Below are 11,452 nucleotides of genomic sequence, written 5' to 3'. Positions count from 1 at the left end.
TGTATCAATCTTCATGAAATTTGGTCAATATATCCGCAAACATTATATGAAACTAAGGAGATATCAAAAGTCTAAAAAAACTCGTCAAAAATAACTTATATATATATATATACGGACGGGGGAAAGTGCATAACCATCTGTACTGCGGGGCAGCGTATTTTCGTCCAGGTTCAAGCCCAGCTGCTTGAATGCATGACCTCCGAATTACCTCCCGACCTCGCGGGAATCTGAAGGATCGGATTGCCGAGAGCGTATAGTCTATCAAGGAGCTATAACTACGCTGACGGCGTCCCTCGAATGCTTGAGAAATGGTGATGGGCGGGTGCTTGTCGGTGGCGGTTGTCAGAGGTGCCTTTACAGTAAGCATGGTCTCCTGTAGGGGGTGGGGGTAGTTAGTGATTTAGAGAGCGTGTCCGGAGGTTTCGACGCTAGAGGAGTCCCTTCACCCAGAGAGAGTCTTCTCTATCTAGGGAATGTGTGGGCGACTAGGAGTTTGCATTTCGACCACCTTTTGGGTATCCCTTTATGCGCGGCACTGGTTAAGAGCACAACGTTAACCCACCCCCTCGGAAGGGGCAAGAGGGAGAAGTCGACATGTAGGCAGTTTGCTGCAGGATTTTGGGTAGGAATCGCGTGGTGGTAACAGATTTAAAATAACTTTCTCACATTGGTCAAGTACAACTAAGCACTGGTCGTTCCTATCAAAATTTTCCTTTCAGTAAAAGTGGCATAAAATAAGCTCTTGAAACGAATTGTACAATAAAAAAAATGGGATTATCATTTAAAATAACAAAGTTAGTGTCATTTCCCAGCTAGATGAGAAAGTTATGTTAAATCTGTTACCACCGCGCGATCTCTAGCCAAAATTAACTTGGGGTTTGTATAAGATCATTTTTTGCCAAAGTTAATCGTTTCCGAATTAAATGGGGGCCATCATGTTACAAAAAGCATACCCCCTCTCGCGCTTTCCGTAGAACATAACTCAGAAATTATTTAGAAATCGTGAGATGCGGTCTGGTGTGATGTAGGTTTCAGAAAAACATTTTCTTTATCGTGCCAACGTTTCGATCTTTTTTGAGATCATCTTNTGAGCCCTGAAGATGATCTCAATAAAGATCGAAACGTTGGCACGATAAAGAAAATGTTTTTCTGAAACCTACATCACACCAGACCGCATCTCACGATTTCTACATAATTACCGATTAACGGTCACTAATCACCACACATAACTCAGAAAGGTCGATCCTATCAAAATTTTATTTCCAGTAAAAGCAACATAAAATAAACACTAGAATCGAATTACACAATAAAAATATGAGATTATCATTTAAAATAACGAAGTTAGTGTTACTCCCCAGCTAGATGAAAAAGTTATATTAAATATGTTACCACCACGCGACCTCTAGCCAAAATTAACTTCGGGTTTGTATAAGACCCTATTTTTTCCTAAAGTTAATCGTTTCTGAATTAAATGGATGAATTACAGAAGTAGATACACTCTCTCCTTCACACCATTTTGTATGTTACTTCCGTATTAAATGGGTGGATTATAGAAGTTGATACACCCTGTATATATGAAAACAAAAACGTCGCGTCCAGTAAAGCACATAAAAAATTATAATTCGCTTTAAGTACACTTTTAAGTTTTTAAATATAATTTATTATAAATGTGAAAATTTTTGGGCCGGGGTCAGTCAGGGTAATTTTTTTCTTTGATGACCTGTTTCCCATTTAGAAATTCATAATTCTTCAGGATTTTCTCTAATATTCGAGGTATGGTAACTGTTGAAAGGCAACATTTCTCTTCTTTAAAATTTATAACAATTACTTTTGGTTTTTATGTCACTATAAATGTGAAAAATAAAAATGAAGTCTACGAAACCTATTCAAACATTTTTTTAATATATTTCTTCCGTTCTCATTTATTACTAGGCCAAGTTTGTGCTTATACGTTTGTGTTATAGGATTCTAAACTTCTTTGCCGTTTCCGAACAGTGCAGCTTTTTAAAATCATCACCATTTTTTTTTTCGAATAATTATACGAAAATCTTTCGTTGTATGATTTTCTCAAAAATTTGTCAATCAACATGGTTTTATACTCAAAATTTTTTAAACCTACTTTGCTAAGTCGCTTAGTTAGAAAATAATTATGTATTGTATACGTACATACAGTGACTCACATATTTGTTCACATCAGTAAACAATTTTCTATTATCTGTAGTTTGCAAATCCCGTATTTTTTAATCCAGACAACAGCAATAGGATTGAGTTCGTTGAACTGTTGGTAAACAAACATTCACCATAATAATCTTTATTTATGTTTATACCTTTGAATTGAGCCAGTTTATTACTAGTCTTCATGTGAACAGTTTTGTGACTCGGTTTACTTCATTGCAAATTTCGCAAAAACCATTCAATAATTCGTCTCAAATTTGTTATCAGATATCATCAATTTAGTTATTTTTCTTACATATTGAAAATATATCCTTTCCTTAATGGTTATGATCTATTCCGTTTAATTACAGTATGAAGCCATTTTCAACATTTTTGAAAGATCAAATAATAAAATCTCTAAAAGAAGGACTTCCTTATCGTGAAATTTCAAAAAAATATAAATTGTTATTATTGGGGTAATAACAAAACCTGAAAGATCGTCCGGAATTCACGACAGTTGTTTTCAAAAGAAGAGGAGTGGTCATAAAACAAAATTTTCCGAGGCCAAAAGGCGTTGTATCTACGCTCCGTTCGATCAGGACAGGTTGACAATGCTGTCCAAATTCAGCTTAGGCCGCATGTTAATGATAATATGGATGTCAGTGCTGAAACAAACGGAGATGTTTGCTGAGGCCGGATTAAGAGCGACGGGAACTGAAGAAACCGTTGCTGGCCAAAGAGTGGCTTGCTGATCGTGTTTTTAATGTCATGGAATGGCCCCCACGGTCACCTAACCTTAATCCAATTGAGCACTTGTGGGGAAAACTAAAAAATCTTTAGTCGATACCGCAGAAAACGGTTCAAACTTCGATCAACTTTGGGAAAAAAACACACGTTGAATGGGACCTAATTCATCCAGAACAGTACAGAAATCTCGTGAGAAGTATGCCCAGAAGGACTGATGCAGTTTTGAAAGTCAAACGAGGACATACAAAATATTAAAGGACTTTCTATGACACAATCATATTATCGTTCGCACACGATAATTTATTTTCTATTATTTTAATACTCATGATAAAGAAACATTTAATTTTTTGGGTGTTTTTTGTGTTAAGATAAATAAAATTATTAAAAAACTAGTTTATTTGATGTCCCACAATTGTTTTGTAAAGTAGATAATGATATAACCCAAATTGCATTCAGCTGTGAACGATCTGTGAGTCACTGTATATTCAATGTGTAGCTGGAATTTGCTGGGGTTTATTATTTTTTTAAACTAATTTACAATATTTTTTATCGATAAATAAAACTGATACAAGCGATTGTTTTGGGGAAAGAATAATTTCTGCTATCACATTTTTTGCCTACATCTCCAATTTGTTTCAAAAATAATAAAAATTGTGATAATTTTGAGACGATTTAACCGTTTCACAGCAATATTTACCGGAATTTAAAAAAATTGTTCTAATGGTTTTCAAATAAAACAGAATTATTAAATTTGTCGTAATATGTTCAAATTGTTAACAATAAGGCCATATTGACAGCGCTGGGCGAGATCAAACGTATGGGGAAAGGAAAATATGTTATATGTACAGATTCGCTCAGCGCGGTCTCAGCTGTCCAGAATAAATTCTCTGTCGACCCACTGGTTAGATTATTCTACGAGCAATTAAATGACATACAAGTTAATGGAAGCGAGGTTGTTATCCTATGGATTCCCGGTCACGTCGGCCTCAAAGGAAATGAGGAGGCCGACAAGGCGGCTAAGGAAGCGGCGGTGATGCCTAGTGACCCGGATATCGCAATCAGTCCAGCGGATGTTAAAAACTATTTAAGAAGAACGAGCTGGGACAACTGGCAAACCCGCTGGACTGGGATGACCGAAAAGCTGAACCCGATTAAGCCGAATGTTAAGCCGTGGGTCTTAGTGAATTTAGATAAAAGAAAAGCCATCATCCTAACAAGACTGAGAATAGGCCACACCAGATTAACACACGGACACCGTCTTATAGGAAAGAGACCCCGGAGGTGCCCCTTATGTGGCGCTAGGATGACAGTACAACACCTGATACAAGAATGCATCAACCTAGCGCCATATCGTGACAGGTTAGGCCTTCCAGCAGAGATGATTACAGTATTAAAACACAACAGCGAGTATACCGATAAACTCGTTGCGTATCTGAAGAGGATAAATATATACTATCAAATCTAGCTCTCTTCACACGTGGCTCTTTTTATCTTACTTTGGTGTGAATGTTTTTATTGGCGAGAATGGTTTCGTCTAAGGGAGTCGGACCTGTGGCGGAATATAGAGTACCCCATAGGGCCGACAACCGGACAATTTAGTTATTAGTGAAAGTGGTCGGGTCTGTGGCGGAATATAGAGTACCCCACAGACACACCACATTTAGGTTTAGTTTAGTTGTAGGGAATTGTATGAGTGAGAGGTGAGGCAGCGGCGTTTTATTCCACACCCCGCTGCCCACCTTATTTTAATTGTACATATTGCGTGGATGAAATCGTGTGAATGTATTTATTAGTATGCAAGTATTTATTTGTGTGAAAGGTTCATTTTAACATTATTTTTGGTTAGATTTTAAGGGAGGGCTCCGGTGGAATGTCCCACCCCCGAGCCCGCCAACCTAGGTTAGTACATTTTATTGTATGATGATTTTATTGTAAAAATTGTATTAGGGCACTGCGCCACGTGTGAGGGACAGCACTGGGTCACCAAGCATCCGAACGCCCCTCCACTACAAGAAGAGGGAGTCGGTAGTGAGGTGACACACGTATCCACGCGATACGAATTAGTCCAACGTATCCGGTCCTGAGAAAGATCGCTTAGAGAATCTCCAATCACTCCAACACAGATTCGCCTAGTCCAATACAAAACAATGAAAAGAAATAAAATTCCAAAACGAGGAAAAAGAAGAAGAAAGAAGAGGAGGGAAAAAAGAGATGAAAGGAAATAATTGAGAGAGGGTGGGGGACGAGGTTTATGAAAACTACTAACCCTCAGAGCTACAAAAGAGCGAAAGATCTGGAGGGAAATAGTGAGGCCGTCCCCCCTCCTTATGCTCCTGCGTGTAGGCGTGGGTGTTGCATATACGCTCGCACGCACACGCATAAAATAGATAGGAGAAAAAAAAAGAAGGTAAAAAAGAAGGGGGTAATGGAAAAACAAAACGAAGAAACACTAACCCCGCATTTAAATATTCTAGCGTGTCGGCTATGACCTTTGCCGTTCGCCGACCCAAAAATAAAAAAATAAAATAAGGCCGACAAATGATTATTTGATGTTTTTAATAATAACAATTATAATTATTAATAACACACCGGCACGTCGGGTGTTGCTATGACTATTTCTGTTGCGAACCCCACAAAAAATTATTAATAAATTAAATCTTTTAAATTTGTAGATCTATATTTTTGATCTGCCTGTTTTGCTAACCCTATATGACTTTGAATACACAGTGAATAATTCAAAATATTCACCTAACATTTACAAAAAAAATATTTTCAATTAACCCAATTCAATTCACTCTACGTATTTATTAACTTCATGTAGGTTAATATTGAATAATTTGATATGGTTATTTTGACCATTGATGATACAACCTTCCTTCCGTTAGAACAAATGCTAATTACTGCCCCAGGATGCTTTGAGCCTAAAGCTTTGGGGCTCATTGTTGGATCGCCTTTTGTTCTCATTGGATTTTCAGATATTAGTGTAGTTTATTATTCAATTTGCGCCATTCAATGGGTTATTAATTTTTTCTAATAATAACTCGTTAGATATCAAGACAAATCTTTTCTTGGTTTTTAATTTGATGTATTAATTTTATTTTCTGCTGTAAAAGATCTCATTTATTCTAATTAAGAATCTACAAACAATATTAATTGTAAGATATTACTTGGTCAAGCGGACCACGAAACTAGTGGAATTAAACATTAATGTCAAACAGAGGTATGGAAATAATATACAATATTATACTTCGCCGTTCCACAACATACGGATGAGAAAACATGGCCATAAAAATTTTAAGAAATTAGTATTGGTTCTTTTTTTTTCAAAGTAGATACATTCTGAAAAACTCTAGTTGATTTATCACAGAAACAGATGACAAAATTCGTTTAAAATCAAACTAACTTTCAAATATTTGATTACATTGTTCCAGGGATTGTGGTTATTATCAATTTTACAAAATATGAAACGTCGTGACTACTTTTAGTGAATAAAACAGCTCGAGCGTTGCTTAAGATTTAATTGACCAATTAATTTGTGAAGCGTTTTTCTACGGCTATTGGCAGATGAGTAACAATCGTGATAATTCTGAAGAAGTACATAAAAACCTTACATCTTTAGCAATTGTTTATATTGTTACGAAACAACATCATTGTCAAGCAACGCTGCCGTACTGGACCTACTAGGTCGACAAAAAAAAGAAGAGGAGGGCAGTCCTACGCTGAACGCGGTACCACAAACATCTCCCAAAAATAAGGAGACGCATTTATCAACGGCGAGCCATAAAAAATACCTATTCACAAGAATGAAATCTTTTTTTGTTTGATAATTAGATAAGAAAATTAAATTTTGATTTATAATTATATTTGGATGGTGAAAGAATTAATGTTTATTCTTTAATTAATTTTTTTTTATTGTAAAAAGGATTTTGTTTTTAGTTTTAAACTTACAACACAAACAATAAGAGGTTTATATAAAAAAAGGAAAGTTTTTACTTTATTTTTATTTTATTATTTAAGGTTTATTTTTTAATATTTTCACTTTCACCAGCTTTCACCCAGGAGGTTCTGATTCGCGGTACCGGAAACAAAAATACCTTAAAAAATAACTATTAATTAAGGTTCTTAGTTGAGATAAAAAAGTCAATGGCACGAGCGGGATTCGAACCCACGATCTTCGGCTAGATACACCGCTGCTCTACCACTTGAGCTATCGTGTCCTCGATCCACTCGGACACCAACTTCCCTCCTCAACCCCACCTTTTGAATTTTCCCTCCTTTTTGCCATTTAATTAATTGTAATATATTAATTGGTCAAGTGGACCAAGAAATTAGTGAACTTAATAAAATAAAAATAAAGTAAAAACTTTCCTTTTTTTTATATAAACCTCTAATATCTCTTGCTTGTTTTGTAAGTTTAAAACTAAAAAAAATTTCCTTTTTACAATAAAAAAATTAATTAAATAATATACATTAATTCTTTCACCATCCAAAAATAATTATAAATCATAATTTAATTTTCTTAACTAATTAACAAACAAAAAAAGATTTCCTTCTTGTGAATAGGTATTTTGTTATGGCTCACCGCTGATAAATGCGTCTCCTTATTTTTTGGGAGATCTTTGCGTTACCGTATTCAGCGTAGGACTACCCTCCTCTTCTTTTTCTTTGTTGATCTTGTAGGTCCAGTACGGCAGCGTTGTCTGACAATGATGTTGTTACGTTATATTTATATTTTTTTAACTTTAAGAGGTTGTATTGTCTGATTATGAAAATCAAGTCATCATTGCTGCCATTCCTTATAAAAAATAAAATTTATAACCATTATTAAATCCTTTATGAGAAAACTGATCTCACATATGATAGATTTTAAACACATGGCGAAATGTAGGACAATTTAAACAGATTTATAGAAATGAAGTTATTTTTAAGTGTTTGGGGAATAATGTGAATGAAAAAAACATTTTCACTTTAGTTAAAATCGTAAAAGCATTTACACCGTGCATTATGCTATTGTTTTATTAATTTTATTAATCACTGCAAGTGCTTACTTTGTATGAAATTAATAAATAAACAAATGAAGGAGGAATACTTTTGTAATGAATGTTTTCTATGTAAATTATTGTTAAGTGAGAAGAAATAATGCAAATTATTATTTTTTTATTCAAACTTAATTAAGGATTTAAAACCATGTATTAACTGATCTTCTCTGAATAAATGTCAGTTCGTTTTCACGTTTTCGAATCGGAGACTTGTCCTAATGGGCAGCTCTTGCTGTCGATCTCAAGACCAGGACACACTCGAAAACATCCTCGCGAACAACAGGGTTGTCCTCTTTTCGAGCACGTACTGCCACGAATGCCTGGAGGTGAAGAAGGAGCTCAATAAGACCTGGGGCGACTACCTGACTGTCGAGCTGGACCGGTACCTCCCGTCGGAAAAATTCATGAGCCTCCTGAGGAAGAAAGTGGGCTACTGCGATTTGCCCATGGTCTTCGTTGAGGGGGTCTTCATAGGCGGATACAATGAAATAAGAAACCTCAGTTCTGACGGAAGACTCACGAAAATGCTCGGAGAAGTTCCTAACAAAAGATACCAAACAAGGGGGATCCGGCCGAAATGTCCTTATTAATTGATTCGGGAAGTTAAGTGTAAAATTTGTCCTAAAATTCCGTTAAAATCTAATTCAATAAAACAATTTTTGAAAAACGTTTATTTTGTAGTATATACCTATTATATTTTTTTCACCACATGTTTTTTACAATTACCAAAATTTTAAAAGCTGTTCTTTTTGTGAGTGTCAAATTTCACAATCAGTAATATTTAATCGATTGTTTAATCATATAATTGAGTTTAAAAAAATTGCACAAACTGAAGGAAGATAGGTACTTTGAAACTAATCTTTTTGGAGAAGGGTTGTTTCCACGAAGGTGTTGAATAGTCAAAGTTAGTGTTCTTTTCAAAGCGAATTTCTCCAAATTTTGAATTTTTTTACAAAATGTTTAAGTTGGACAAATTGATATAATTTGTTTTAAACGAAATATGGTTGGATGAATAAAACAAATGCACGCACAACATGGCAAAAATTATCTTACTTTATTTACATTCACTAATTTTTATATAATTTAGCTTTATAATAAATCTAGTTAGAGTATAGTCTAAACTATAATCAAGGTAATAATTATGCCGGCGTTATTTTTGTGCGTTATTTGGTAAATGAATTCTGGGTTTTTTATTGTTTCGGGTAATAACCTAACGAATAGGAAATTTGTACAGATAGATGGCATAAGGTCACCTTTAACAAATAAAAGAGCTGATGCTCCCATTTCGGAAAATATGCCTAAATACAATATTGCTACGCTCCAGGTAGTCCAAAATGCAGCTCTAAGAATTGTTGGAGGATTTCCTCGCAGACTCTGATGGACTACATTCATTTAACTAAACATACCTACCACACAACCCACTAAAGAGCAATTGTAAGTTTTTATAATTCATGCAAAAAATAGGCCCTTAAAACCCTTTCTTTATACTAGGGAAGACTAACTACCGTAAATACAAGCATTAAAGGCTTAAACATATATTGTTTGAAAAATAATGAACATGTGTTAAATGGGAATGTGTGTCTGTCAACGGTACCTGGTTCAACGAAATAATGTGAAAATAGATACTAAGTCTTTTTCTGTTTGTTGATTTGTTGAGTACAGTATCTACTTGAATATTCTCATTGCCTTCTTGTAAACGATAATTACGTTTTGTATTTTCTAGATTATCCCTGATCTATCCTATCCCCGTCCATCTTTTTCCTCAATATTGCTCTGCGAGTCTTGTTCTTACGTAAATTTCTGCAAGTTTTTCTCTCACGATTTGTCTAAACATCTCATATTTGTGGTGTTTAGTGACCGTTAGTTAATGTTTATTCGGAGATTGTGAGATGCGGTCTGGTGTGACGTAGCTTTTAGAAAAACGTATGTAATATTTGGTGATTAGTGACCGTTAATCGATATTTATTTAGAAATCGTGAGATGCGGTCTGGTGTGACGTAGCTTTTAGAAAAACGTATGTAATATTTGGTGATTAGTGACCGTTAATCGATATTTATTTAGAAATCGTGAGATGCGGTCTGGTGTGATGTAGGTTTCAGAAAAACATTTTCTTTATCGTGCCAACGTTTCGATCTTTATTGAGATCATCTTCAGGGCCTGGGATTTACAAACATTGTTTACATATTACAATTACATTTTTGATGTGGAAAAGTGAATTTATACAATGCAAAATATATTTTATATATTCAATCAAAGTATCTCTACTCACTCAAAGTGTTTGTCTGAATGACACAATTACACAGAAGACAAACACTTTGAGTGAGTAGAGATACTTTGATTGAATATATAAAATATATTTTGCATTGTATAAATTCACTTTTCTACATCCAAAATGTATTTGTAATATGTAAACAATGTTTGTAAATACCAGGCCCTGAAGATGATCTCAATAAAAACCGAAACGTTGGCACGATAAAGAAAATGTTTTTCTGAAACCTACATCACACCAGACCGCATCTCACGATTTCTAAATAAATTTTAGAAAAACATTTTCTTTATCGCGCCAACGTTGAGTGAGTACAAATAATTCGATTGAGTCTAAAATTTCTAGCATTGTATAAATTCACTTTTCTCCACATCCTACATGTATTTGTAAAATTTAAACAATCTTTATAAATCCCAGGCCCTGAAGATGATTTCAATAAAGATCGAAACGTTGACACGATAAAGAAAATGGTTTTCTAAAACCTACATCCCACCAGAGCGCATCTCTCGATCTCTAAATAATCTCATATTGTTTCTAAAACAGTGTAATTTATTTATTTTTAAAACTTAAAATTTAATTTAAAATCCAGCGAGAGTTGCCATTAGTACGAAGTTCTTTGCAGGCTGGACCAAGACGACCTGGATGATATTTCGGGCCTGAAAGTAGCTAAGAAGCTCTTCGTTGCCAAAGAATGGGAGGGATTTTTATACTCTTGGCAAGACTTCCCCAATTTATTATTATTTTATTTCATTATTAGTTCACTCGATTTTTTCAATTTAATTTAATTTTGATCATTTGTGAAAACCAGTGCCGCAACACTTATTTATTTATTGATGATTTATTGCTCTTTATTGTTGCGTGTAATGTCGGGAAAGGGGGTATACATTTTCCTCTAAACTGTTTTATGCTTAAAGTATATTGTAAGATAATATGTTTCTTACCTTTAATTTAGACTAGGTGGAAAAAATGCAATAATGACTTCGAGCGAACTGAATACAATTGTGCAAACAAATAGTGTAAATGTGCAATAAAACTATTAATTTCAAATAAGAACAATGGAAAAACCGTTGGGCGTGAAAAAATAGAAATAACCCTGCCAAACTGTGGCAGGTTAAGAAAGACGTCGGTTCTTGATCCACGGAGAAAAGGCCGTACTGACAAAACTAAGTATAGGCCATTCAAGAATAACTCATGGGCACCTTCTGGCACGAAAACGACACTAGGTGCCCATTATGTAAAAGAAAAT

At 34.8% G+C, this 11,452-nt stretch overlaps 1 protein-coding gene across 1 annotated transcript in view; it reads left to right on the top strand.

Annotated features, from left to right (window-relative positions):
* The window catches only part of LOC106672553 (lachesin), a gene marked incomplete at its 5' end in the record, with an annotated part of 140,836 nt that overhangs the window by 103,526 nt on the left and 25,858 nt on the right, over positions 1 to 11,452 (top strand). The gene's annotated exons all lie outside the window — the stretch shown is intronic.

This window comes from Cimex lectularius, unplaced genomic scaffold (assembly GCF_000648675.2).
Source record: "Cimex lectularius strain Harlan isolate CLEC.00 unplaced genomic scaffold, Clec_2.1 scaffold139, whole genome shotgun sequence".
In the NCBI taxonomy this organism is placed as follows: domain Eukaryota; kingdom Metazoa; phylum Arthropoda; class Insecta; order Hemiptera; family Cimicidae; genus Cimex; species Cimex lectularius.
The sequence above is the reverse complement of the archived record's forward strand: the minus strand, read 5'-3'. Positions and strand labels throughout refer to the sequence as shown.